The following is a 6,000-nucleotide window of genomic DNA, read 5'->3' as shown; positions in this document are numbered from 1 at the left end:
GACATGATGGTATTTACCTTATAGTTCGAGTATCATGACTATCCGTATATACTGAGGGTATAACTGCAGTTCTTTACCGGCAGTATATACGAGTAAATCTAAGACTTGAAATTATAAGCATTAATGCTATCCAGTTGATGAATTCGAATGTGGTTGATATGATTTTTAATTCTGTTTGGGAACTGATGAATTGATTTGGATTCTGATTGAAAAATGATGATCCCTGAAAAATTGATTGAAATGTAATAAGCTGAGCGATACCACAATGTGGATGATTGGACGAGTCCCTGTAATGATAAATGATGATAATGATTTCAGCAAATCACTATGAGATTAGTGGATTGTACCGTCAAATTGCTACTGTTAATACTTGAGACGGTAGATCAAGTTAAGGGATGACAAATTGATAACTTACTTAACTGAAATTCCCGTGGAGGAATGTTCAGAAGGAATTTTTTCGGTCTAATGGACCATTATCGTAGGAATGATATGATCTAAATGAATTGTTATTTAATGATGAGTTCTATATAAGGAATATTTTTCGGTCTAATGGACCATTATCGTAGGAATGATATGATCTAAATGAATTATTATTTAATGATGAGTTCTATATAAGGAATATTTATCATAGTATTCTGTTGGGTTGACCAGAATCTAAAGAACCTAGAATAAATTGGATCTTAAGAAAAAGAGTTGTCCTCTACTTTGCGAGATGAGGACATCTCGCACCTTTTTAAGTGGGGTAGAAGTTTGTAAGATTCCTCCCCCAACCTTTGAGGTATACAGGAGTAAGAATCTCCTTTTCTGATCTTAAAATTATTCCCTCTCTAAAATAAAAGAAAGATTTTGTTTAAAAAGGGAAGACACTTTCCCCAGAATACCTTATCAGGAGCCCACCTGTTTTAAGGATTCAGAAGTGAGAACCGGTGTTTTGGATGCCAAGGTTTTGGTCATCAGTTAAAAGACTACCCGACTCCTACCATGAAAAGGGCACAGGGAAGTCTAGAACCCAAATTCAGAGACCAATTCCTTCATACCAATCTAATCAGGGTTCGTCTTGGACAAGATTGCTTAAACTAGGTCCAACCCATTGATTAGGGTCGAGATGACCAGTCAAATGCTTGGCGACTTAGAGCAACAGATGCAGGCAATTCATAAAGATATAAATGCTACCCAGGATCGACAAAAACAATATATAGATAAGAAGAGGACAGTCAGAGAATTCAAAGAAGCAGTTATGGTCTTCATTTGAATACGAACCAAAAGAATTTCTTTATCTCTAGCCTAAGGGGAGTATAAATAGTTCTCCCCTAGATATTGTGGACCAAAGAAAGTAGGTGACTTAGCCTACGAACTTCTTTTTTCTCTTCATCTCAAAGTTCTTAATGCCTTCTATAGAAAAATGTGCCAAACCCAAATCATGGAAAGACGGTAAAACTTAAGTGGTGGCAAGATACCGTTGGCTTCTAAGTTACGCTAGCTCCTTTCTTCATATAAGTCGTAACTTTTACTTGTCGCTCACAGTAATCTTACTTCCATCGATCTTCCTTCTTCTTAATCTCCTTCATGGCTTGGCAAAACAGGAATTAGTTTTATCCACGATGATTTCTCACCTTCAAGACGCAAGTGAGTATGTGAAGAAGGATTTTATAAAATAGTATGAGCGCTCACTTTTCCCTCAATTGGGAACTTCTGTAGCTCATACCAAATGGCGGACCTATCAAGACATAACTAGGTAACACCCTGGGGTTAGCAGCACTTTCGTAATAATGTCCGCTTGGCCATGGTTATTGAAGCCTTGGGTTTGGGTCCCCGATACTACTGCGTCATGAGATCAAGACATCTTGGGTTTTCTGAGTGGGTCTTCTTACTGGCGTGTTTTCTTCCTCATCAGAAGATATGCCTTTACCCCGTTTTTGGCTTGCCTCTCAGAGGTCCTTTTGTTAGATCACCTCATACCACTGAGATAGGTGCGACAATAACCAACAGAATTATTCCCATAGATGAGTTACCTTATACGTGCGCAGCTTGTGAGTGCTGCTTTTGTGATCATATGATGGACGGGCTTATGGAAGTGTAAAGAGTTCTTCCATCCTTACTGTATATGTTCCAAGAATGAATAAAGTTTAGATCTTGTTCTTGTCTTGACCCTTACTCTCTTTGAGACTTTTCTTGGTGGTTAATCTTAATTAAAAATTTTCTCTCAGTCTCATATTCGTGTATCTTGCAAAACTACCCCAGCTTGTGAGATGAGGGCATCTCGCATTTTTCAAGTTGGAGAGAATGTAAGATTCCTCCCCAGCCTCTCAAGATGTCTAGCATCTTCCCTTGTAATCAATTCCCTCTTTAGAAATATAAAAGATCTTGTCTTTGCGGTCTACAAAGTCCATCATGGAGTACATGGGTCTAGTTAACTATAATCTTCCACCATGGCTAGAGATAAAAAAAGGGCATCTTTTATTGTCTTTGATAACTGTTCCTGGAAAGTACAAGGTGAAGAACATGGATGTGTATTTATCCCCTTTAGTTGTGGAGCTTCTTGTTTTATGGGAGGGCATTGAAGTTCATAATATTTCCAAGAGGTTTGGACAATGTGCGCTAACATTTAGAGGAATACTTATCTGGACTATGCATGATTGGCCTGGCTATGGAGAGTGCTCAGGTAATCCTTATGTTAAATTATGATTGTCATCCAAACTTACCTCTGCTGCTGCAATCTTTTCTGATGTTCTGCAGGGCTTTGAGTGTCAGGGTATAATGGATCCATTATGTGGACTCCAACTTGAGGCTCAGTACTCAAAGTCTATAAAGAATATAGTATACGAGGGCCACAAGAAGTATCCGAGTGGAACATCCTTTACGTGAGGGATTTCTAGGGAGGTTGTTGAAAGAACGGTAGAGGGGGAGGAGACACACACACAGAAGCAAACCCTAATGTATATTGCAAACCCTAACCATAGAGGGAAGCCATGTCCACTCTCACACAAAGCATAATGCACTAATCCATAATCCACACTACACACAATGAGTTGTGTCCACACTCTACTAACCCTAGCTAATGTCCACACACTATGACCAGCTGGACACGCGGTCATTTATGTCTCACATATGTTCCTACCTAATCTGCCAGCACATAGCATAGCATAGCTGGCTCACACTGACATCGAGCTTGAATCTCAACAGCCCCTCTCAAGCTCATGATGTACTGCCGATGAAGATGTAGATGAGCTTGGGATATCAAGACTTAAGAATGGTAGAGGGGGAGGAGACACACACACAGAAGCAAACCCTAATGTATATTGCAAACCCTAACCATAGAGGGAAGCCATGTCCACTCTCACACAAAGCATAATGCACTAATCCATAATCCACACTACACACAATGAGTTGTGTCCACACTCTACTAACCCTAGCTAATGTCCACACACTATGACCAGCTGGACACGCGGTCATTTATGTCTCACACATGTTCCTACCTAATCTGCCAGCACATAGCATAGCATAGCTGGCTCACACTGACATCGAGCTTGAATCTCAACAGCCCCTCTCAAGCTCATGATGTACTGCCGATGAAGATGTAGATGAGCTTGGGATATCAAGACTCTCAACACTCCCCCTCAAGCTCATCCCATGTACTCCCAACATAGTCCGGAAGTACTCAAACTTCTCCCTGCTAAGTGGCTTCGTAAAGATATCAGCCACCTGCTCATCAGTCTTCACATACTGAAGATCAACTGAACCATCCAGCACCTTCTCTCTAACAAAGTGATAATGGACCTCTATGTGTTTGGTCCTCGCATGAAACACTGGATTCTTTGCCAACTGTATACTGCTCATGTTGTCACAATGAATGACAACTTTGCCACCAATAGGCTCACATAAATCTGCCAAGAGACTCTTTAACCATATAGCCTCACAAGTAGCAATGGCTGCACCCTTGTACTCAGCCTACTGGATAAAGCAACTGTAGGTTGCTTCTTGCTACTCCAACTCACCACAGCACTTCCAAGTGTAAAAGCATATCCACTAGCAGACCTCCTGTCATATGCGCTACCTGCCCAATCAGCATCTGTGTAGCCATGTATGTCCAAGCTTTTACCACTCTCATAAAATAAACCATAATGTGCTGTGGTCTTCACATATCTCATGATGCGTCTCACTGCATCCAAATGTGGTTTCCTGGGGCTCTGCATAAACTGGCTGACTAGCCCCACAGCATAACTCAAATCCGGGCGTGTGATAGCCATGTATATGAGACTACCAACCATCTTCCTGTACATAGAAGGATCATCCAATTCCTCGCCATAATCAGCCCGCAACTTCACATTTTGCTCCAATGGTGTACTCATAGGCTTACACATTGTCATGCCATACTTTGCCAACATATCCAATGCATATTGGTGCTGTACTAACCAAGTACCTGCATGATCTTTCACCACTTCAATGCCGAGGAAGTATCTCAACTCACCAAGATCTTTCATGTCAAATTGCCCACTCACCTTGACATGCATCACATCTGCACCATGATCACCTGTGATAATCAAATCATCCACATAGATGACGAGTAAAACAATCCCATGCTGTGTCTTCTTCACATAGAGTGAAGAATCTGCTGTAGAAATCTGAAAACCAAGTGAGATAAGATATCTGCTCATCTTATCACTCCAAGCACGAGGTGCTTGCTTTAGACCATATAATGCCTTTTTCAACCTGCATACGTGAGTGGGATATCTAGGGTGTACATACCCTTCTGGCTGTGCCATGTACACTTCCTCTTGTAGATCTCCATTCAGAAATGCATTCTTAACATCCATCTGATGCATTTCCCAGCCATTAGCTGCAGCCATAGCAATGACTGCTCTCACTGTGCCCATCTTAGCCACTGGACTAAACGTCTCATCATAATCCAATCCTTGGGTCTGTGCATAACCCTTTGCTACCAATCTTGCTTTATGTCTCTCAATAGAACCATCAGATTTGCACTTCACTTTGTAAACCCATTTACATCCAATAACATTCTTGTCCTTTGGTAATGCAACCAAGTCCCATGTATCATTATGGACCAATGCGTCCATCTCAACATCCATTGCTTTTTCCCATACATGCTCTCCAATAGCCTCTGTATAGCATGTAGGTTCCACATGCTTCACCATAGATGTCATATATGCATAGTGCATAGCAAAATCTCTATATGTCAACCTGTCAACAGGATATCTGACTCTCTGGGATCTCCGCAATGCATGTGGGTCACTTTGTACACCTGTAACTCTAGCATGTGGTGGCACATATCTATCCTGCCTAGCACCAGGTGTGCGTAAAACAGGTATGCCAAGCTCCTCATCCAAACTTTCAGAACTAGATGACTCATAACCTGTGATTCCAATTCCTTCGACCTTCTTCTTTCCTTTGTCCATAGCACTACTCCCAGTGCTCACACTCTCATGCCTCAAACGTCTTGACCATGGATGTACACTGCTGCTCTCAGCTTCTGCCTGCTGGCGCAGACATAGTAGTAGAACTAGAACTTGCTTGTGGTGGCAAGTTCACATGCACATCAGCCTCAAGTGACTCAATGACTCCCTCATCTTTTGCTTTGTACCAACTAGCAAGCTCATCAAACACCACATCTCGTGAGATGACTACTTGTCTAGTTTGAGGGTTATAACATTTGTATGCCTTTCGATCTTGTGCATATCCAATAAATACACATTTCTCTGCTTTAGGATCCAACTTTCTTCTTCTTTCATCAGGCACATGTACATAAGCTATGCATCCAAAAACTTTAAGATGTCCAATGTCTGGCCTGTAACCTGTAAGCCGCATCTCTGGCGTGCTTCCATGAATGGCTGCTGTAGGTGTTTTGTTCAGTATATACACTGCAGTAGCACATGCTTCTGCCCAATAGTAATCTGGCATGCTCTTTTCATTAAGCATTGCCCTTGCCACTTCACATATGACTCTATTCTTTCTCTCAGCCACACCATTCTGCTGAGGTGTATA

The sequence above is a fragment of the Cibotium barometz genome, chromosome 11, assembly GCF_041138505.1.
Source record: "Cibotium barometz isolate CiBa-2024 chromosome 11, ASM4113850v1, whole genome shotgun sequence".
Taxonomy (NCBI): Eukaryota; Viridiplantae; Streptophyta; class Polypodiopsida; order Cyatheales; family Cibotiaceae; genus Cibotium; species Cibotium barometz.
Note: the sequence above shows the minus strand (reverse complement) of the source record.